This window comes from Aethalodelphis obliquidens, unplaced genomic scaffold, assembly GCF_003676395.1.
Source record: "Aethalodelphis obliquidens isolate GAN/ISIS:26980383/991018 unplaced genomic scaffold, ASM367639v1 scaffold27, whole genome shotgun sequence".
In the NCBI taxonomy this organism is placed as follows: domain Eukaryota; kingdom Metazoa; phylum Chordata; class Mammalia; order Artiodactyla; family Delphinidae; genus Aethalodelphis; species Aethalodelphis obliquidens.
In genome coordinates this window covers 4,518-28,926 of record NW_020837971.1, presented here as the reverse complement: position 1 = coordinate 28,926, position 24,409 = coordinate 4,518, and positions in this window count along the sequence as shown.

The window sequence follows — 24,409 nt, the reverse complement described above, 5'->3', positions numbered from 1 at the left end:
TACCTCATTGACTGCTGTGAGGACAAATATGAAATACACGATTTTTAAAAACCTCATTTCAGTCAGGGGAGATTGAATTTTTTTTTTTTTTATAGGTATACCTGGATTTAATTCTCACTTCTACCGCTTGGTAGCTGGATAGCCTTAGGCAAGTTTCATACCTCCCTGAAATTCACTTAATTCAGCCTGTAAAATGGCATAATAACTTATTATAGCATCCTTTTAGGAATTTTAAATCAGTTCTTGAAATAAAAGTACACAATATATAGACAAGTATGGATTCCTCAATAGGTGTTTGACCTTTCATTTCTCCAGTATCCCACCCGCATCAAATAAAGAAAAATACTTTTTAAAATTTACGAATATTTCATTGTTGTAAAGTTAAAGCCATAAAAATAATCAAATGGCCTACTATCATACCGTTAGAAGAAAAAAAAAAGGTGTTCATGAGAGTTCCATATTAGAATACAAGTTTTCCTTAGGCACCTGTTTATGTATGCTATTCTGCTCTTTACAATAAATAATTAAATTTAAAAGACTTAATTCCTCACTTTTAAGACCTTATTAGTTTACAAATTACATATTGACCTATGCTAAATTTTATACCGACCCATGCTAATGAATTCAGTACAGAAAACAAAAAACACTGCACTCAAGCAAACTATATATATATATATATAACTTATATGAGAATTGCTACTCCAGCTTTCTTTTGGTTTCCATTTGCATGAAATACCTTTTTCCATCCCCTTACTTTCAGTCTGTATGTGTCTCTAGGTCTGAAGTGGGTCTCTTGTAGACAGCAAATATATGGGTCTTGTTTTTGTATCCATTCAGCCAATCTGTGTCTTTTGGTGGGAGCATTTAGTCCATTTACATTTAAGGTAATTATCGATATGTGTGTTCCCATTCCCATTTTCTTAATTGTTTTGGGTTTGTTATTGTAGGTCTTTTCCTTCTTTTGTGTTTCTTGCCTAGAGAAGTTCCTTTAGCAGTTGTTGTAAACCTGGTTTGGTGGTGCTGAACTCTCTCAGCTTTTGCTTGTCTGTAAAGGTTTTAATTTCTCCATCAAATCTGAATGAGATCCTTGCTGGGTAGAGTAATCTTGGTTGCAGGTTTTTCTCCTTCAACACTTTCAATATGTCCTGCCACTCCCTTCTGGCTTGCAGAGTTTCTGCTGAAAGATCAGCTGTTAACCTTATGGGGATTCCCTTGTGTGTTATTTGTTGTTTTTCCCTTGCTGCTTTTAATATGCTTTCTTTGTATTTAATTTTTGACAGTTTGATTAATATGTGTCTTGGCATATTTCTCCTTGGATTTATCCTGTATGGGACTCTCTGTGCTTCCTGGACTTGATTAACTATTTCCTTTCCCATATTAGGGAAGTTTTCAACTATAATCTCTTCAAATATTTTCTCAGTCCCTTTCTTTTTCTCTTCTTCTTCTGGAACCCCTATAATTCGAATGTTGGTGCGTTTAATGTTGTCCCAGAGGTCTCTGAGACTGTCCTCAGTTCTTTTCAATCTTTTTTCTTTATTCTGCTCTGCAGTAGTTATTTCCACTATTTTATCTTCCAGGTCACTTATCCGTGCTTCTGCCTCAGTTATTCTGCTATTGATCCCATCTAGAGTACTTTTAATTTCATTTATTGTGTTGTTCATCGTTGCTTGTTTCATCTTTAGTTCTTCTAGGTCCTTGTTAACTGATTCTTGCATTTTGTCCATTCTATTGTCCATTCTATCTCCAAGATTTCGGATCAACCTTACTATCATTATTCTGAATTCTTTTTCCAGTAGACTGCCTATTTCCTCTTCATTTGTTAGGTCTGGTGGGTTTTTATCTTGCTCCTTCATCTGCTGTGTGTTTTTCTGTCTTTTCATTTTGCTTATCTTACTGTGTTTGTGGTCTCCTTTTTTGCAGGCTGAAGGTTCGTAGTTCCTGTTGTTTTTTGTGTCTGTCCCCAGTGGCTAAGGTTGGTTCAGTGGGTTGTGTCGGCTTCCTGGTGGAGGGTACTAGTGCCTGTGTTCTGGTGGATGAGGCTGGATCTTGTCTTTCTGGTGGGCAGGTCCACGTCTGGTGGTGTGTTCTGGGGTGTCTGTAGACTTATTATGATTTTGGGCAGCCTCTCTGCTAATGGGTGGGGTTGTGTTCCTGTCTTGCTAGTTGTTTGGCATAGGATGTCCAGCACTGTAGCTTGCTGGTCGTTGAGTGAAGCTGGGTGCTGGCGTTGAGATGGAGATCTCTCGGAGATTTTTGCTGTTTGATATTATGTGCAGCTGGGAGGCCTCTTGTGGACCAGTGTCCTGAAGTTGGCTCTCCCACCTCAGAGGCACAGCACTGACTCCTGGCTGCAGCACCAAGAGCCTTTCATCCACAGGGCTCCTTAATTTGGGATGATTCGTCGACTATTCAGGTATTCCACAGATGCAGGGTATATCAAGTTGATTGTGGAGCTTTAATCCGCTGCTTCTGAGGCTGCTGGGAGAGATTTCCCTTTCTCTTCTTTGTTCTCACAGCTCCCAGGGGCTCAGCTTTGGATTTGGCCCTGCCTGTGCGTGTAGGTCGCCGGAGGGCGTCTGTTCTTTGCTCAGACAGGACGGGGTTAAAGGAGCCGCTGATTCGGAGGCTCTGGCTCACTCAGGCCGGGGGGTAGGGAGGGTCACGGAGTGTGGGGCGGGCCTGCAGCGGCAGAGGCCGGCGTGACGTTGCAGCCTGAGGCGCGCCGTGCGTTCTCCCGGGGCAGTTGTCCCCGGATCCCGGGACCCTGGCAGTGGCGGGTTGCATAGGCTCCCCGGAAGGGCGTGTGGCTAGTGACCTGTGTTCGCACACAGGCCTCCTGGTGGCGGCAGCAGCGGCCTTAGCGTCTCATGTCTGTCTCTGGGCTCCGCAGTTTTAGCTGCGGCTCGCGCCCGTCCCTGGAGCTCTCTCAAGCAGCGTTCTTAATCCCCTCTCCTCGTGCACCAGGAAACAAAGAGGGACGTAAAAGTCTCTTGCCTCTTCGGCAGGTCCAGACTTTTCCCCGGACTCTCTCCCGGCTAGCCGCGGTGCACTAATGCCCTGCAGGCTGTGTTCACGCCGCCAACCTCAGTCCTCTCCCGGCGCTCCGACAAAAGCCGGAGCCTCAGCTCCCAGTCCCGCCCGCCCCGGCGGGCGAGCAGACAAGCCTCTCGGCTGGTGAGTTCCGGTCGGCCCGATCCTCTGCGCTGGAATCGGTCCGCTTTACCCTCCGCACCCCTGTTGCTGTGCTCTCCTCCGCGGATCCCAAGCTCCCCCACTCCGCCTCCCGAAGTCTCCACCCGCGAAGGGGCTTCCAAGTGTGTGGACACTTTTCCTCCTTCACAGCTCCCTCCCACTGGTGCAGGTCCCGTCCCTATCCTTTTGTCTCTGTTTAGTTTTTTCTTTTGCCCTAACCAGGTACGTGGGGGGTTCCTTGCCTTTTGGGAGGTCTGAGGTCTTCTGCCAGCGTTCAGTAGGTGCTCCGTAGGAGTTGTTCCACGCGTAGATGTATTTCTGATGTATCTGTGGGGAGGAAGGTGATCTCCGCGTCTTACTCTTCCGCCATCTTCCCGGAAGTCCTCCCTAGTCGAGGCTCTTTTAAACAGAGAGGCGGTAAACGTTGGGGTGCCTGTGTCCTGTCGATTTTTGTTTTTCCCAGGATATACGCCCATGAGTGCAAGTGCCCTATGCTCTGTAGCTCATTTTTTAGATGTTTTAATAAACACAGTGCACTTCTCCAGAGTGGCCATTGGCAACTTACATTTCCACTATCAGCCTCACAGGGCTCCCTTTTCTCCTCGCCCTGTCCTGCATTTCTGGTGTTTACACTTTATGAGGATGGCTCTTCTGATTGATGCGAAGTGATGCCTTTTGTAGTATTGATTTCCAGTGCCCACCTGTTTGGTTGGCTAAAAAGCGTGTATGCCCTTTTCTTGAATATATTCAGAAAAAACACATACGCCCTTTTTGGCCAACTGCATCGTTGGCGAGGTTCAGCCCCTTTTCTTGTGCTTAATGGCGAGTCCTTTCTACCTCTTCAAATCCCTTTCCTGCCATTCTCCCTTGCTTACAAGTCCTTTTCGGTGACTTACCTGAAGATATTTTTCGACGATAGATAATTTCAACTCTGCAGTTTCTTGAATTTTACCGTCCCTGTGTTCTATTTTTCAACTTGTGTTTTTGGGAACTGGCCACAAAACAGCGGGATTTCCTCAAGCCTTATTCTGTTTCCGTGGGCAATCCTAGCCTTTGGACAATTCGTCTTCCTGATTGGAAATTAGAGTGACATGTGCCTGTCCGAACACCTAGGACTTGTTTCCATTGTTTTACATCCTTCTGCTTCATCCTCTGGACAAATTCCAAACTGTGTGCAACAGGATGTTGACGGTGCTGACATCCCCAAGTGGGGAGGTTGTTAGGAAAGACGCTGGAGGGGTGAACCCGAGCAGCAGGAGATGAGGAGATGAGATGCGTTTTCCAAACTCTTCCCGATCAGACGGTGTACCATCCTCTGGGTGTGACAGGCATGTTTTAGCAGTAGGAAGGGTCGCATGCACGTAAGGAGAACACCAGGGATTTTTCCAAATCAGTGTCTCCCCGAACCCCAAACTGGGGAATTTTTTAAGCTACGGTTACACGTATGTTCATTAAGGGCCTTGGGAAGTAGGCAGAGTCCGAACTTTAGATGATTGAAGTCTTCAGGTTCAGAAGCGCTCACCATCGGCTTCTCTTAGGTTACATTTTATCTGTCGTTCATAGATGATGTTGATAAAAATATCTATTCTTTTTCAGGTTATTTCCCCTTATAGGTTATTGCAAAATATTGAGTGCAGTTCCCTGTGCTATACAGTAGTTCCTATTTTATACATAGCAGTGTGTATGTGTTAATCCCAAACTGTTAATTTATCCCTCCTCCCACCTTTCCCCTTTGGTAATAATAAATTATAAGATTTTATACTTAGCAGAAATGGGGGAGCTGAAAGAGAGGTATCATTTTCAATGGAAAAGCATTCAAAACAAGATTGAAGCTTCAGCCAAGATTATTAGATGTACATCCTTTGAAAGAAATCACTTCATTTCTCTAATGTTGACCTGACAAATATGACAAACCTCTTCACTGAACTTGCTTATAATAAAGTGATGGAAATATCAAATGGAAGTGTCAGAAACATCTTATTTTACCCGAGCCTTATACGCTGCTCTCTGTTAATTACAGTTTGGCTCACATATCTGTTCATTGAAGTTACAGTGTTCTCAATTTCTGTTACTGATCCTCCAGAGTGGGCCCCAAGAAGGGTCCCCCTGCCCAGTGTCATTGAAGCCAACAGATAGAGACTGAGATTCGTTCAGAAACAAAGGCAACTTTATATTTTGATCAGAGAATGGAGAGGTGAGAGCGTGCGCTCCCCTGCGGGCTGTGGGCGGGGCTTCTGTGTAGCGATCCCGGCAGCGTCAGCGGCAGGGTGGGGGCGGAGCTCTCGAGGGCCGGATTGGTTGCAGCTCAGGCTCTATGTCGCGGAGTCTGCACGGGGCCCCGGGAGGTGAGGTGTCGGCCCAGCCATTCTGCACTAGGAAATCGGGTCTGCAGTGCCGGGTGTGAGACCTCTGCTTGCAGAACCCTAGAAGCACGTGAAATTAGAGAAAGCACAGAGGAAAAAAAGGTTAGACTTTATTTTATTGCCCAGATTCTATTTTTATCTTCTAGGAATTTTTCATGGGCTCTGCCGGTGACAAACCCCTCCTCTGCCTTTTGTCCCGTTCCTCATTCTTGGGGTGCTGAGGGTGCAGACCCCTCTTATGTAACTGCTTCGTGCTGAGTTGGGAGTCCTCATACCCAGGGGGGAGGGGCAGAACTTCTCCCCAGCAGTCTCCAGGTGAGGTTGATTGTCCCCAGGCCTCCTGCCTCAGTGCTTGTCCGCCTGAGCGCCAGCAGTGGAAGTGTTATAGATTCTAAGGACCTTTAAGGGTCCAGGAAAGAGATGCGCAGAGACGCTGGGGGTGCCGGTTTTACCCTGCCCCACATTTGTTTAGCCAACTTAGGCTGACAGTTTCTGCCAGCCTAGATGCTCTGACCTGTAGTCTGCGCTTTCTTCAATTAGGCCCCTGGATTAACGTACAAACAGCACCAGGTGCCAGAGCCCGGCCCGCTCAACTCCCAGACAGTCCAGGGTCGGTGGTGATCCAGAACCATGACGGCCACTGAGTCAATGGCCTTTTGAAGTAGCCAGGCGTCCAGTTGGTCTCATTGGCTGCCGTCACCGTGGTGTCTGTAGGCTTTTCTATGGTGACAGCGTGATATACGGTTCCCCCGCCAAGCTTATTAGCTCCCCTCTGGGTGCAGTAAGTCCTGCAGGCAGCAGTCTGCTCTTTTGGGGCACACTCTTGTTTTCTGAGAGAAGCTCCAGGTCAAGTGACGGTCACACGAGTCGTCATGGAGGCCCGTTGCCCCCGGTTGTCTCTCTGGAGGTTGGAGTTGGAGGGCCTCCTCACTTGAGGTCAGTGTGCCCACGGAGCGACCCCTGCAACTTCAGGGCATGGTGGGTGGTTGGGAAAACCACATGGGGTCCTTTTCCCTTAGGAGGAAGCTGGATTTGTGAGCTGCTGATTTCCAGGTTTTTAGATACCCCCAGTATCCTGGCCGGATGGGGAGGCGGGCCAAGCCCTTGGTGACCGTAGTTTCTCCTCCCTGGAGGGCATTCTTGTATTGTTCCATTTCGAGTGGTCCCAGTTTTTGCACTAATACTCCAAGGGCGATTCACATTCTATGGGGATGTAAAGTTCAAAGGTTTTAGTTAAATTAGGGAGTTCCTGGGCAAGTGTCTGAATTGACTGCTCTTGCATTCTTGAAAGGCCGCTTCTGGATTCTATTCGAAAGGATCATCATCTTTTCCTTTCAGTGTTTCCTATAGAGGCCCAGCTATTAGACTGTAGTTAGGGATCCAGATGCAGCAAACCCCGGCCTCCCCAGGAACCCCTAAGCTGTCTTCTAGTTTTAGAAGGGGTAAGGCTGCAAGTGGCTTCTTCCATTTCGTGGGATGCGGTTCTCCGACCTTCTGTGAGAATGAAGCCCAGGCAGGTCACCTTAGTCTGTGATATTTGAGCCTTTTTCTTCGACACCTTCTATCCTTTATTGGCTAGGTAGCTCAGAGACCTCCTTAGTAGGGCTGGCGATCAGAATGTCGTCTACATATTGAGGGAGGGTTCCCTTTTGCAGAGGTAGAACTTTTAGGTGTTTAGCTAACGTTTCCCCAAAGATGGTGTGGGAATTTTTGAACCCTTGGGGCGGGACGGCCCAGCAGTATTGTTTTTGTTGTATGTTGAGTCCTGCCACTCACAAGCCAAAGTTTCCTGTGACTCTGGGACTAATGGAATACAGAAGAAGGCATCACTGAAGTCTAATACAGAATACCATGTCCTGGTGGATGGTAGAATGACCAGCAGGGTGTAGGAATTAGGAACTACTGGATGTATATCCTCGGTGGCTTCACTGACTGTCCTGACATCCTTCAGCAGGTCCCCAGCAGCCCACGGGGCTCTCGTGGTCAGGCCCCTCCCAGGGTATGGATCTCACCTGTGCAGCTACCCAGCAGCCCATGAGGCTCTCGTGGTCAGGCCTCTCCCAGGATACAGAGCTCCCCTGGGCAGGTACCCTGGCAGGGCTGGGCACACAGGAACCGTGCACATAGCCCTCATCGCAGAGCACCCCCAGCTCACCTGTCGGTCAGAGCTGACACAGAGCACCTCAGAGCAGGACTTGAACTAACAAACAGCAGCGCCTACAGGTCTGTGACCCTGGGCATCACTCTGTGCGGCCACCCTCCGCCTGGCCTTCCACAGATTTCCACTGCTGCTGGGTCACCAGGCCTCTGTCTCCACCCACCACCCCTCCTCTCCCTGACTCCTGGGTTCCTCTCATTAGGAGAGGGTCTTCCTGAAGTTGTCTCCCACTCATGGGCCAGATAAAATGATTAGAAAACAAGCCAGAGCTGCAGCCGCTTGTCTATTCTGACTCTCAGGAGCCCACACCTGAGTTCCTTGGACCTGGCCTGTTCATCAAGGTCCATTTTTTGCAGCTGTGAGTCCCTGAGGGGCGAGGATTGGCTGACCTGGGCAGCCTGACACTGCCGGCCAGCCCTCCCCAGGTGTGCCTGGGTTGAGGTCAATATAAACACCGCTCCAGGGAGCAAGAGCCCCTGCAGCTGTGCCTGACGCCATATTCTCTGCCCCGTCAGCAGTGTCGGGGCTCGGCTGGTGGGAGGGAGTGAGGGGCTACGCCTTTGTAGGTGGCCCAGTGTGAGTGGGGCTCTGCTGGACTTTCTGCAGGAGTTGCCAAGCTGCCACCTGCTAAAGAAGAGGATGTGTCACCCGTAACTGGCGCTGGAATTTCTCCCCGGGCAGAGGTGAGAAAGGAAAAAAGCAGTGGGGGCCGGGACAGGAGGGGTACCTCAGGCAGGGAAATGGAAAGCTTCCAGAAGAGCGCCCGGGGCCAGGACCGTCCTGGCTGGCCTGCAGGCACCAAGTTGGCCAGCGTGCTGTCACTCGTGTGGCTCCACGGCCCTTCCTCTAGGCTTTCGAGTCTTTGTACATATTCAGGTGTTTTACCTGGGAAGGGTGGGAACAGTTCAGCAGCAGCTGGCCTGGGGCTCAGCCCACGTTTACTCACAGACTCCTCGGCACGGTCCCCCAGCTTTGCAGTGAGGACGCTCCTTGCGGGGTGGGGGGCTGCTGGCTGCATGGGAGACGATTCCCCACCTCTGACCAACGTCAGCATTGTTTACCACTGGAGCAAGTGCCCTGATAGGGTTTTCCTCTGTATAACTGGTGGGTTCTGTTTTTTTTTTTTTTCCTCTCTTTTTTGGTTCAAGGTAGATTTTATTCCTCTTTTTTGTATTTATAGATATAAGCATGGAAATAGTTCATTCCTATAAATACATGTATGTGAAGGGAAGAACATTTTTTTCTGCTTTACTTTTTAAATTTTTGTTTATTTTTTTAGTTTTTTAATTTAATTAATTTTTTTATACAGCAGGTTCTTATTGGTTATCTATTTTATACATATAAATGTATACATGTCAATCCCAATCTCCCAACTCATCCCACCACCCCCCCGCCACGGCTTTCCCCCCTTGGTGTCCGTACGTTTCTTCTCTACATCTGCGTCTCTATTTCTGCCCTGCAAACCAGTTCATCTGTACCATTTTTCTAGCTTCCACATATATGCATTAATATACAATATTTGTTTTTCTCTTTCTGACTTACTTCACTCTGTATGACAGTCTCTAGATACATCAATGTCTTTATAAATGACCCAATTTCATTCCTATTTATGTCTGAGTAATATTCCATTTTATATATGTACCACTTCTTTATCCATTCGTCTGTCTGTGGGCATTTAGGTTGCTTCCATTACCTGGCTATTGTAAATAGTGCTGCAATGAACATTGTGGTGAATGTATTTTTTTGATTTATGGTTTTCTCTGGGCATATGCCCAGTATTGGGATTGCTGGATCATATGGTAATACTGTTTTTAGTTTTTTAAGGAACCTTCATACTGTTCTCCATAGTGACTGTATCAATTTACATTCCCACCAATAGTGGAAGAGGGTTCCTTCTCTCCACACCCTCTCCAGCATTTGTTGTTTGTAGATTTTCTGATTATGCCCATTCTAACAGGTGTGAGATGATACCTCATTGTAGTTTTGACTTGCGTTTCTCTAATGATTAGTGATGTTCAGCATCCTTTCATGTGTTTGTTGGCAATCTGTATATCTTCTTTGGAGAAATGTCTATTTAGGTCTTCTGCCCATTTTTGGATCGGGTTGTTTGTTTTTGTGATATTGAGCTACATGAGCTGCTTGTAAATTTTGAAGATTAATCCTTTGTCATTTGCTTCATTTGAGAACATTTTCTCCCATTCTGTGGGTTGTCTTTTCGTCTTGTTTGTTTTCCTTTGCTGTACAAAAGCTTTGAAGTTTCATTAGGTCCCATTTGTTTGTTTTTATTTCCACTTCTCTAGGAGGTGGATCAAAAAGAATCTTGCTGTGACTTATGTCATAGAGTGTTCTGCCTATATTTTCCTCTAAGAATTTTATAGTGTCTGGTCTTACATTTAGATCTCTAATCCATTTTGACTTTGTGTATGATGTTACGGAGTGTTCTAATTTCATTCTTTTACATGTAGTTGTCCAGTTTTCCCAGCACCACTTACTGAAGAGACTGTCTTTTCTCCATTGTATATCCTTGCCTCCTTTGTCATAGATGAGTTAGCCATAGGTATGTAGGTTTATCTCTGGGCTTTCTATCCTGTTCCATTGATCTATATTTATGTTTTTGTGCCAGTACCATATAGTCTTGATTACTGTAGCTTTGTAGTATAGTCTGAAGTGAGGAAGTCTGACTCCTCCAGCTCTTTTAATTTCCCTCAAGACTGCTTTGGCTATTCGGGGTCTTTTATGTCTCCATACAAATTTTAAGATTTTTTGGTTCTAGTTCTGTAGAGAAAATGCCACTGGTAATTTGATAGGGATTGCATTGAATCTGTAGATTGCTTTGGGTAGTACAGTCATTTTCACAATATTGATTCTTCTAATCCAAGAACATGGTTTATACCTCCATCTGTTTATATCATCTTTGATTTCTTTCAGCAGTGTCTTATAGTTTTCTGAGTAGAGGTCTTTTACCTCCTTAGGTAGGTTCATTCCTATGTATTTTATTCTTTTTGTTGCAATGGTGAATGGGATTGTTTCCTTAATTTCTCTTTCTGACATTTCATTGTTAGTGTATAGGAATGCAAGAGATTTCTGTGCATTAATTTTGTATCCTGCAACTTTACCAAATTCATTGATTAGCTCTAGTAGTTTTCTGGTGGCATCTTTAGGATTCACTATGTGTAGTATCGTGTCATTTGCAAACAGTGACAGTTTTACTTCTTCTTTTCCAGTTTGTATTTCTTTTTCTTCTCTGATTGCTGTGTCTAGGACTTCCAAAACTATGTTGAGTAATAGTGGTGAGAATGGACATCCTTGTCTTGTTCCTGATCTTAGAGGAAATGCTTTTAGTCTTTCACCATTGAGAATGATGTTTGCTGTGGGTTTGTCATATACGGCCTTTATTATGTGGAGGTAGATTCCCTCTATGCCCATTTTTTGGAGAATTTTTATCATAAATTGGTGTTGAATTTTTTCAAAAGCTTTTCCTGCAGCTATTGGGATGATCATATTTTTATTCTACAATTTGTTAATATGGTGTATCACATTGATTGATTTGTGTATATTGAAGAATCCTTGCATCCCTGGGATAAACCCCACTTGGTCATGGTGTATGATCCTTTTAATGTGTTGTTCAATTCTGTTTCCTAGTATTTTGTTGAGGATTTTTACATCTATATTCATCAGTGATATTGGTCTCTAATTTTCTTTTTCTGTAGTATCTTTGTCTGGTTTTGGTATCAGGGTGATGGTGGCCTCATAGAATGAGTTTGGGAGTGTTCCTTCCCCTGAAAATTTCTGAAGAGTTTGAGAAGTTTGGGTGTTAGCTCTTGTCTAAATGTTTGATAGAATTCACCTCTGATGCCATCTGGTTCTGGACTTTTGTTTGTTGGAAAATTTTTAAGCACAGTTTCAATTTCATTACTTGTGATTGGTCTGTTCATATTTTCTATTTCTTCCTGGTTCAGTCTTGGAAGCTTATACCTTTCTAAGAATTTGTCCATTTCTTCCAGGTTGTCCATTTTATTGGCATAGAGTTGCTTGTAGTAGTCTCTTAGGATGCTTTGTATTTCTGTGGTGTCTGTTACAACTTCTCCTTTTTCATTTCTAATTTTATTGATTTGAGTCCTCTCCCTCTTTTTCTTGAGTCTGGCTAAAGGTTTATCATTTTTGTTTATCTTCTCAAAGAACCAGCTTTTAGTTTTATTGATATGTGCTATTGTTTTTATTTCATTTATTTCTGCTCTGATCTTTATGATTTCTTTCCTTCTAGTAACTTTGGGTTTTGTTCTTCTTTCTCTAGTTCCTTTAGGTGTAAGGTTAGATTGTTTATTTGAGATTTTTCTTGTTTCTTGAGGTAGGATTGTATTGCTATAAACTTCCCTCTTAGAACTGGTTTTGCCGCATCGCATAGGTTTTGGATCATCGTGTTTTTGTTGTCATTTGTCTCTAGGTAGTTTTTGATTTCCTCTTTTATTTCTTCAGTGATCTCTTGGTTATTTAGTAACGTATTGTTAAGCTTCCATGTGTTTGTGCTTTTTACTTTTTTTCCCTGTAATTGATTTCTAATCTCATAGCATTGTGGTCGGAACAGCTGCTTGATATGATTTCAGTTTTCTTAAATTTACTGAGGCTTTATTTGTGACCCAAGATGTGAACTATCCTGGAGAATGTTCCATGTGCCGTTGAGAAGAACGTGTAATCTGCTGTTTTTGGATGGAATGTCCTATAAATATCCATTAAATCTATCTGGTCTATGTGTCATTTAAAGCTTGTGTTTCCTTATTAATTTTCTGTCTGGATGATCTCCATTGGTGTAAGTGAGGTGTTAAAGTCCCCAGCTATTATTGTGTTACTGTCGATTTCCTCTTATAGCTGTTAGCAGTTGCCTTATATATTGAGGTGCTCCTATGTTGGGTACATATATATTTATAATTGTTATATCTTCTTGGATTGATCCCTTGATCATTATGTAGTGTCCTTCCTTGTGTCTTGTAACATTCTTTATTTTAAAATCTATTTTATCTGATATGAGTATTGCTACTCCAGTTTTCTTTTGATTTTCATTTGCATGGAATATATTTTTCCATCCCCTCACTTTCAGTCTGTATGTGTCTCTAGGTCTGAAATGGGTCTCTTGTAGACAGCATATATATGGGTCTTGTTTTTGTATCCATTCAGCGAGCCTGTGTCTTTTGGTTGGAGCATTTAATCCATTCATGTTTAAGGTAATTATCGATATGTATGTTCCCATTACTATTTTCTTAATTGTTATGGCTTTGTCTTGGTGGGTCCTTTTCTTCTCTTGTATTTCCCACTTAGAGAAGTTCCTTTAGCATTTGTTGTAGAGCTGGTTTCATGGTGCTGAATTCTCTTAGCTTTTGCTTGTCTGGAAAGCTTTTGATTTCCCCATCAGATCCGAATGAGATACTTGCTGGGTGGAGTACTCTTGGTGGTAGGGTCTTCCCTTTCATCACTTTAATTTTATCATGCCACTCCCTCTGGCTTGTAGATTTTCTGCTGAGAAATCAGCTGTTAACCTTATGGGAGTTCCGTTCTGTGTTATTTGTCATTTTTCCCTTGTTGCTTTCAATAGTTTTTCTTTGTCTTTAATTTTTGTCAATTTGATTACTGTGTGTCTCGGCATTTTTCTCCTTTGGTTTATCCTGCCTTGGACTCTCTTCACTTCATGGACTTCGGTGGCTATTTATTTTCCCATGCTAGGGCAGTTTTCGACTATAATCTCTTCAAATAATTTCTCGGATCCTTTCTCTCTCTCTTCTCCATCTGGGACCCCTATAACGCGAATGTTGTTGCGTTTAATGTTGTCCCAGAGGTCTCTTATGGTGTCTTCATTTATTTTCATTCTTTTTCTTTATTCTGTTCCACGGCAGTGATTTCCACCTTTCTGTCTTCCAGGTCACTTATCCTTTCTTCTGCCACAGTTATTCTGCTACTGATTCCTTTTAGTGTATTTTTCATTTCAGTTATTTTATTGTTCATCTCTGTTTGTTTGCTCTTTAATTCTTCTAGGTGTTTGTTCCTTAATTCTTCTAGGTCTTTGTTAAGCTTTTCTTGCATCTTCTCTATCTTTGCGTCCATTCTTTTTCCAAGGTCTTGGATCACCTTCACTATCATTATTCTGAATTCTTTTACTGGAAGGTTGCCTATCCCCACCTCATTTCGTTGTTTTTCTGTGGATTTATCTTGTTCCTTGATCTGGTATAAAGTCCTCTCCTTTTCATTTTCTCTTTCTGTGAATGTGGTTTTCCTTCCACAGGCTGCAGAATTGTAGTTCTTCTTGCTTCTGCTGTCTGCTCTCTGGTGATTGAATCTATCTTAGAGGCTTGTGCAAGCTTCCTTATGGGAGGGACTGGTGGTGGGTAGAGCTGGGTGTTGCTCTGGTGGGCAGAGCTTTAATCTGCTTGTCTGTGGATTAAATAAAAGTTTAATAAAAAGTTTAATCTTCTTGTCTGCTGATGCATGGGGCTGGCTTCCCTCCCTGTTGGTTGTTTGGCCTGAGGCGACCCAGCACTGGAGCCTACCTTGCTCTTGGTGGGGCTAATGGCGGACTCTGGGAGGGCTCACACCAAGGAGTATTTCCCAGAACTTCTGCTGCCAGTGTCTTTGTCCCCATGGTGAGCCACAGCCACTCCTCACCTCTGCAGGAGACCCTCTGAAACTAGCAGGTAGGTATGGTCATTCGCCCACGGGGTGACTGCTCCTTCCCCTGGGTCCTGATGTGCACACTACTTTGTGTGTGCCCTGCAAGAGTGGAGTCTCTATTGAGACTCTGAGTCTCTGAGTGCAGTTGAGACTCTGAGACTGGGAGTGGAGTCGCGCAGACTCTGGGTCCTGTGAAGCTTCGATGCTTTGTAGTTCTAGAAATCCTATAGGAGACGGTCCACAGCAGGTGAAGCTAATGCTGTCAGTAGAGGTGGTGAAGCCAAAGATCTGCAGTTCTGCCTAGAGGTGCTGATGTACATACAGAACAAAATCATCTCGTGTGAATGTAGTTCAGGCACGTTTAAGATGAATGCAGTCATGTTAATGCCTAACATCTTCTATCTTGTGCCCCTCCTCAGGGACCCCCTCCTCAGTTCCTGAGGCTCCTGGAAGTCATGTACAGGGGAATGGAGAGTGGGCTCTGTCCAGTCTGAGCCCTGAGTTACCCTGTGTGTATCTTAGGATACTTTGTATTTCTGTGGTGGTTCTTGTAACATCATCTCTTTCATTTCTGATTTATTTGTGCCCTCTCTTTTTAAAAAAACATACAACTGTTGTCTTTTATTCTTTACAGAAGTTTAATACGTGTTTGATCTACTACCCTTAGTCTATGTATACTTTTTTGCAGTGAGATTTTTACTTTTGTTTGTTTATTGTTACTATCAATAATCAGTGAGACTTCTTTTAAGCTACCTTCAACATTGCTTCTAAAGCTGCTTTATTAGTGATGACAGAGCTTTAATGGAAGTCGTGTTCTGGTTGTAAATTAGAATGCAATGTGCCAGCAAAAATCCCCTTACGTTTATGTCTCATTACTTCTTGTTCTTTTTTAAATTTAATTTTTATTTTTTAACAGTAAATTTGATTAAACTGTTTTGTTCTAGGTGTGCAAGATGTGGTTCTTTTAAACATATACATGTATCTATACTTCTTCAGATCGTTTTCTCATGTAGGTTATGACACAATGTTAAGTAATCTTCTCTTGGTATTCCGTAGTTCTTTGGTGATCATATATTTCACATGTGTTTCTATATCTATGTTAACCCCAATATCCTAATGTACCCAATCCTCACACCTTTCCATTTGCTGAACCATAACTTTGTTTAATGAATCTGTGATTACCTTTCTCTGTGGAAATATCTTCATTGGTATCAATTTTTAGCTAACACCTGTAAGTGATATTATAGGATATGTGTCTTTTGCTGTCTGACATAGTACAATTTGCCTGATTACCTCTAAAATCATCTACGGTGCTGCAAATGGCTTTGTTTCATTTTTTTCCCTAGCTAATATTCCATCTGTACATGTACCAGTTCTTCTTTGTCCACTCACCTTTTGATGGACTTTTTGGTTGCCTCCATGTCTTGGCTATTGTTATACTGCTGCACTGCACAGTTGCCTGCCTGTGTCTTTCCAATTCTGTCTTCTTATGTTATAGGCCCAGGAGTGGGCCTCCTGTATCATATGGTATCTCAGGGTTTACCTTTTAAATGAACCACGATTCTTTCTCATTAGTGGCTCTTTCCAGGTTACGTCCCACTTAAACTTGAGGGTATGCATTTCTCCACAACACCTTCAGCATTTATTGTTTGTAGTTTTCTTGCTGATGGATATTCTGTCTGGTGTGAGCTGATACCTCTTTGTGGTTGAATTTGCATGTAACTCATAATCCGTTGAAATTGAGCTTTAAGGCATGTCCTTTTTATTTTTCAAACTGTGATTACAGCCTAGTTCTTCAAACTGTTTTCTTAAAGTATGTGTCACATTTTGAAATTTATTGGCCATTACCTCCCTCAAGTCATTTTGAGGGCAGGTTTCATTTACAGCCCTGCAGTACTTGTTCACATGAAGGGACCATTATTACAAGCTTTAAAGCTGCTTTTGCAGGTAACGGCCAGAGTGCGGCAGCCTTTCTTCGTTCCCCATGCTGGTACTAGGGAAACAGACCTTCCTGCCAGTGGTGTTCCACAATTATAAATTAGAGTGGAATGTGCCCAGATAAACACACCAAAGCTGATGTCTCCTTATTTTGTTTGTTTTTGAAATTTAATTTATATTTCTTAGTGGAGTAATATTCCATTCTGTACATAGACCACTTCTTCTTTGTGCATTCCTCTGTTGATGGACATTTTCGTTGCTTCCAAGTGTTGCCTATGGTAAATATTACTGGAGTGCAATATTGCCCGGCTGTGACTTTTGATTCTCATTTTCTCAGGTGATAGGCCCAGCAGTGGGTGTGACTGATTGACTGGTAGCTCAGTGTTTACCATTTCAAAGCACCTGCATTTGTTTTCATTAGTGGCTCTTACCACGTCCCAGTTAACACCGAGGGTACGCATTTTTCTACAGACCCTTCAGCATTTATTGTTTTTAGAATGTTTGCTCATGGCCATTCTGACTGGTGTGAGCTGATAGGTTTTTGTAATTTGATTTGCATGTCTTTAATAACTCCTAAAATTCAGCATTTTCCCACACCTTTCTCTTTTATTTACGAAAAAAAAGTGAGTACAATATACCCCTTGAAATTGTCTTCTTGGAAGGTTGTCCTCTTTTGAATTTTGTGGTTGATTTCTGACCCCATGATTTTTTTTGAGAGCAGGTGTCATTCACAGGCCTGCAATGATTGTCAATACTTAGTGACCATTAGCACTGGGTTTAAAGCTGGTGTTGTGGGTAACGGCCACAAAGCGGCAGCATTTCTCCATTCCCAAATCTGTTTTCTAGGGCAGCAGAGCCTTTTGGAAGTCCTGTTACTAGGTTGTAAATTAGAATGGAATGTGCCAGGAAAAAGCCCCTGAAGTTTATGTCTCATTATTTCTTATTCGTTGTTTTAATTGTTTTAATCAGGGTCATGATTACGATACAGTTTGTCCTGGGTGTACACAGTCTGGTTCTTTCTTACATCATACATAACTCTTCATGTACAGATCCTTTTCCCATGTAAAGGATTACAGAGTGTTCTGTACACCTCCCTTGCTATGTGCTCGGGCTTTTTGATATATGCACTTAATCTGTATTTGTATAGGTATGGTAAACCTAATCTTAATTTATCCATTGCCACCACCTTTCCTTTCAGATAAGCATAGTTTGTTTTCTAAGTCCGTGTGTGTCTTTCTCTGTGGAAATATGTCCATTTTTGTCAGTTGTTAGGTAACTCCTCTAAGTGATATCATAGGATATATGTCTTTTGCTTTCCAACTTACCTCGCGTTCTGTGATTATCTCTAGGCTCATCTATGGTGCCTCAAAGTGCAGTGTTTCATTGTTTTACATGGCTGGTATTCCATTGTGTACATGGACCACTTCTTCCTTATCCATTCATCTGTTGATGGACATCTAGGTTGCTTCCATGTCTTGGCTATTGTGAATAAGGCTGCAGTGCAGCTTTTGCAGCCTCTGTCATGTGGATTCTGGTCTTCTTAGGGGAGAGGCCCAGCGGTGGGCCTGCTGCATCAAATGGGAGCTCCGTTTTTACTTTTAAACGCAGCTCCTTTCTGTTCTCCTTACTGGCTGTTACCACTTTACACCTCACCAGCAGCTAGAGGGTACACAGTTCTCAAAAAACACTTCAGCGTTTATTATTTGTGGACTTTTTGTTGATGGTCAGTCAACCTTTGTGAGTTGAAACCTTTTTTCAGATTACATTTGCATGAGTGTAATAATTCCTGAGGTTGAGCTTTTATCCATTTTCCTTTTCTTTAAAAGACAGTGAGTAAAACTTACGTCTTCATACTATCTTCTTGAAAAATTTGCCTGTTTTGAATTTTGTGTGCTATTCCCTACCTCAGGACAGGTTTTGAGGGCAGGGGTCCTTTACCGCCCTGAGTCCTTGTGAATGTTACGTGACCATTAGCTGTGGGTTTAAAGCCGCTCTTGCGAGAAACAGCCACAAGGCGGCAGCATTTCCACATTTCCAACTCTTTTTTTTGGGCAACAGAGCCTTCCTGGAAATCGTGTTAGTAGGCTTCAAATTAGAGTGGAATGTGCCAGGGCACACCCCCAAGAGCTTATATCTCCTTACCTCTTGTTTGTTTTTTAAATTTAATTTTTATTAGGTATCAGAGCAAATTTGATAAAAATGTTGTGTTTGTTCTAGGTGTACAGAATCTGGTTCATTATACCTATGTATCTATCTATTCATCTTTGGTTCCTTTCCCGTGTAGGTTATAACAGAGTGATGAGCTCCATTTTTAATTTTAAGGGCACCGCCATTCTCTTTTCACTACTGGCTGTTACCAGTTTACGTCCCAGCAGCAGCTAGAGGATACACAGTTCTCTAAAACCCTTTCAGCATTCATGTTTTTAAGACTATTTTGCTGATGATCATTCTGATGGTGATAAGGTGAACGTTTTTGTAGATTGGATTTGCATGGCTTTATTAGTTCCTGATATTGAGCATTATTCCATGCATTTTTTAAATTAAAAGAAAAAGAAAAGACAAAATGTGTGCAAAATATGCCTCTTGACATTGTCTTTTTGAAATGTTGACGTCTTTTGAATTTTCTGGTCGATTTACGACCCCACGAATTTTTTGAGGCCCGGTATCCTTTACAGTCCTGCACATATTTTGAATATTAAGTGACCATTAGCTGTTAGTTTAAAGCTGCTGTTGCGTGAAACAGCCACAAGGCGGCAGCATTTCTCCTTTACCAAATCTGGTTACCAGGGCAACAGAGCCTTAATGGAAGTCCTGTTCTAGGTTGAAAATTAGAATGGAATGTGCCAGGAAAAATTCCTTTAAGTTTATGTCTCATTATTTTTTGTTCATATTTTTAATTTAATTTTTATTTTTTATCGCAGCAAATTTCATTACAATGTATTTTTTTGTTCTAGGTGTGCAAGATGTGGTTCTTTCACACATATACATATATCTATTCTTCTTCGGATCCTTTTCCCATGTAGGTTATGACACAATGTTAAATAGTCTTCTCGGTATTTCGTAAGTCTTTGGTGATTATATATTTCACATGTGTTTGTACATCTCTGTTAACCCCAATATCGTAATGTATCCAGTCCTCACACCTTTCGATTTGGGGAACCATAAGTTTGTTTAATGAATCTGCGATTGCCTTTCTCTGTGGAAATATCTTCATTGTTATCAATTTTTAGGTAACACCTATAGGTGATATACGTTAGGTGTCTTTCGCTTTCTCACTTACTACAAGTCGCATGATTACCTCTAGACTCATCTGTGGTGCTGCAGATGGCATTGTTTCATTTTTTTTCCCGAGCTAATATTCCATCTGTACATGTAGCAGTTCTTCTTTGTCCACCCATCTGTTGATGGACTTTTGGTTGCTTCCATGTCTTGGCTATTGTAATACTGCTGCAGTGCAGATTTGCCTGCCTGTGTCTTTCCAGTTCTGTCTTCTTAGGTTATCGGCCCAGGAGTGGGCCTGCTGGATCATATAGTAGATCAATGTTTACCTTTTAAAGGCACCTCCGTTCTGTACCCGTTAGTGACTCTTACCAGGTTACGTCCCACTTCAAATTGAGGGTATGCATTTCTCCAAAACCTCTTCAGCATTGATCGTTTGTAGTTTTTTTTTTTTTGCTGATGGTTATTCTGAGTGATGTTAGCTGATACCTCTTTGTGGTTGAATTTGCATGTGTCTCATACTCCCTTGAAATTGAGCTTTCAGGCATGTCCTTTTATTTTTCAAACTGTTATTACAGCTGACTCCTTCAAATTGTTTTCTTGAAGTATGTGCCACATTTTGAAATTTTTTGGCCTTTACCTCCCTCAAGACATGATGAGGGCAGGTTTCCTTTAGAGTCTTGCAGTACTTGCTCATATGAATTGACAATTAGCATACGTTTTAAAGCTGCTTTTGCAGGTAACGGCCAGAGGGTGGCAGCATTTCATAATTCTCTGAAATGTAATTGAACACACTATATAATTTTTTCTTTAAAACTCCATTGTTACTCTTTTAAAGTACAATTATAATTCAAGTTCTTTTTAACAACTGAAATTTAAAAAGATTAAAGGAAAAGATAATATTTTACCACTTGCCATCCTTTCCCATTTACTGAAACGACCAGCATAATGTGTAGACTTCTCATTTTATCCAGGTGTTCTATACATTTAGTATATCATGTTACTCACAGTAAAAAGACAGATTTAGCTCTTACACTTTTTATAGGCTACATAACAGTCCATAGAACAGAAATACCACCTATTTCAGACGTAGCTTACTGAGAGACACTCAGGTTACTTTCTGTTTTATTTTGTTGTTCTGCTAACTTGTTCTAAGCCCAGAAAATATTGTTGAAAATACAAAAAAACAAAATTAAGATAGGGGTAAGGATTAGGGTTTAGGGTATGGTTTAGGGTTAGGTTACAGGTTAGGATTAGTGTACAGATTAGGGTTAGGGTACGGGTTAGGGTTAGCGTATGTGTTGGGGAACAAGTTAGGGTTAGGTTTAGAGTTAGGGTTATGGTTAGGGTATGGGTTAGGTTACGGCTATGGTTTACGGTACGGGTTAGGGTTAGGGTACGGGTGAGGGTAAGGCTTCGGGTAAGTGTTAGGCTTAGCGTTATGGTTAGGGAATGGGTACGGTTTAAGTTTAACGTACGTGTTAGGGTATGGGTTAATTTTAGTGTACGGGTTAGGATTTGGTTACAGCTTACAGTAAGGCTTCGGGTAAGGGTTAGCGTTAGGGTTAGGGTTAGGTAAAGGGATGGTTTAGTGTACAGGTTAGGGTACGACAACGGTTTAGGGTTAGCGTACGTGTTAGTGTATGGGTTAGTGTTAGTGTACGGTTGAGGATTAGGGTATGGGCTAGGGTAAAGCTTCGGGCAATGGTTAGGGTTCGGGTTAGGATTAGGTTTAGGGAACGGGTATGGTTTCGAGTTAGCATACCTCTTAGGGTATGAGTTAGTGTTAGTATACGTGTTAGGGTTAGGGTAAGGCTACGGGTGTTAGTGTTAGGGTTAGGGAATGGGGACCGTTTAGGGTACAGGTTAGGGTACGAAAACGGTTTAGTGTTAGTGTACGTTTTAGGGTACGGGTTAGTGTTAGTGTAGGTGTTATGAGTAGCGGACAGGTTAGGGTAAGACTTCGGGTAAGGGTTAGGGTTAGCGTTATGGAACAGAGACGGTTTATGTTACAGGTTAGGGTACGAAAACGTTTTAGGGTTAGTGTACATGTTAGGGTACATTTTATTGTTATTTATTGTTATTGTACGGGTTAGGATTTGGGTACGGGTTGGGGTAAGTCTTCGGGTAAGAGTTAGGTGTATTGTTAGGGTTAGGGTTAGTATTAGGGAATGGGGACGGTTTATGGTACAGTTTATGGTACGACAACATTTTAGTGTTAGCGTACGTGTTTGGGTAAGTGTTAGTGTACGGGTTAGGATTAGGTTTAGGGTTAGGGTTAGGGTTAAGGTTAGGGTTAGGGTTAGGGAACGGGTACGTTTCAGGGTACAGTTTAGTGTATGACAGCGGGTTAGTGTTAGGGTACGTGTTAGGTTATGCGTTATTGTTAGTGTATCGGTTAGGCTTAAGGTACCGTGTAGTGTAAGGGTTAGGGTAAGTGTTCGCTTTAGGATTAGGGTTAGGGTTAGGGTTAGGGTTAGGGAACGGGTGAATTGCAGTGCCCCTGTGCTCCATATAAAGTGATGGAAATGTCCAATGGAAGAGTTAGAAACATCCTATTTTACCCGAGCCTTTTACACTGCTATATGTTAATTACGGTTTTGCTCACACATCTGTTCATTGAAGTTACAATGTTGTCAATTCCTGCTACTGATCCACCAGAGTGGGCCCCAACAAGGCTCCCCTTGCCCAGTGTCATTGGAGCCAACAGATCGAGACTGAGTTTGGTTCAGAAGCAAGGGAAACTTTATATTTTCTTCAGAGAATGGAGAGGTGAGAGCGTGCACTACCCCGCGGGCTGTGGGCTGGGCTGCTGTGTAGGGATCCCAGCGGTGTCAGTGGGAGGGAGGGGCGGAGCTCTCGAGGGGAGGGTTGGCTGCAGCTCAGGCTCTATGTCACGGAGTCTGCATGGGGCCCCGGGAGCTGAATTGTCGACCCAGCCATTCTGCATTAGGAAATCGGGTCTGAAGTGCCGGGTGTGGGACCTCTGCATGCGGAACCCTAGGCGCACGTGAAATTAGACAAAGCACAGAGGAAAAAAAGGTTAGACTTTATTTTATTGCCCAGATTCTATTTTTATCTCCCAGGAATTTTTCATGGGCTTTGCCGGTGACAAACGACTCCTCTGCCTTTTGTCCCGTTCCTCATTCTTGGGGTGCTGAGGGTGCAGACCCCTCTTATGTAACTGCTTCGTGCTGAGTTGGGAGTCCTCATACCCGGGGGGGAGGGGCAGAACTTCTCCCCAGCAGCCTCCAGGTGAGGTTGATTGTCCCCAGGCCTCCTGCCTCAGTGCTTGTCCGCCTGAGCGCCAGCATTGGAAGTGTTATAGATTCTAATGACCTTTAAGGGTCCAGGAAAGAGATGGGCAGAGACACTGGAGGGGCCGGTTTTATCCCGCCCCACATTTGTTCAGCCACCATAGGCGGACAGTTTCTGCCACCCTAGATGTTCTGACCAGTAGTCTGTGCTTTCTTTAATTAGGCCCCTAAATTAACGTACAAACAGCACCAGATGTCAGAGCCCTGCCCACTCAACTCCCAGACAGTCCAGGCCCGGTGGTGATCCAGGACCATGACGGCCACTGAGTCAACGGCCTTTTGAAGTAGCCAGGAGTCCAGCCGGTCTTATTGGCGTCATCACCGCGGTGTCTGTAGGTTTTTCTGTGGTGACAGCGTGATACACGGTTCCCCAGCGGAGCATATTATCTCCCCTCTGGGTGCAGTAAGTCCTGCAAGCAGCAGTCTGCTCTTTTGGGGCACACTCTAGTTGTTTTCTGAGAGAAGTTCCAGGTCAAGTGATGGTCACACGAGTCGTCATGGGGGCCCGTTGCCCCCGGTTGTCTCTCTGGAGGTTGGAGTTGGAGGGCCTCCTCACTCGAGGTCAGCGTGCCCACGGAGCGACCCCTGCAACTTCAGGGCATGGTGGGTGGTTAGGAAAACCACATGGGGTTCTTTTCCCTTAGGAGGAAGCTGGATTTGCGGGCTGCTGATTTCCAGGTTCTTAGATACCCCCAGTACCCTGACCGGATGGGGCGGCGGGCCAAGCCATTGGTGACCGTAGTTTATCCTCCCTGGAGGGCATTCTTGCGTTGTTCCATTTCAAGTGGTCCCAGTGTTTGCACTAATACTCCAAGGGCGATTCACATTCTATGGGGATGTAAAGTTCAAAGGGTTTAGCTAAATTAGGGAGTTGCTGGGCAAGTGTCTGAATTGACTGCTCTTTGCATTCTTGAAAGGCCGCTTCTGGATTCTATTCGAAAGGATCATCATCTTTTCCTTTCAGTGTTTCCTATAGGGACCCAGCTATTAGACTGTAGTTAGGAATCCAGATGCAGCAATCCCCGGCCTCCCAGGAACCCCTAAGCTGTCTTCTAGTTTTAGAAGGGGTAAGGCTGCAAGTGGCTTCTTCCATTTCGTGGGATGCGCTTCTCCGACCTTCTGTGAGAATGAAGCCCAGGCAGGTCACCTTAGTCTGTGATATTTGAGCCTTTTTCTTCGACACCTTCTATCCTTTATTGGCTAGGTAGCTCAGAGACCTCCTTAGTACGGCTGGCGATCAGAATGTCGTCTACATATTGAAGGAGGGTTCCCTTTTGCAGAGGTAGAACTTTTAGGTGTTTAGCTAACGTTTCCCCAAAGATGGTGTGGGAATTTTTGAACCCTTGGGGCGGGACGGCCCAGCAGTATTGTTTTTGGTGTATGTTGAGTCCTGCCACTCACAAGCCAAAATTTCTTGACTCTGGGACTAATGGAATACAGAAGAAGGCATCATTGAAGCCTAATACAGAATACCATGTCCTGGTGGATGGTAGAATGACCAGCAGGGTGTAGGAATTAGGAACTACTGGATGTATATCCTCGGTGGCTTCACTGACTGTCCTGAC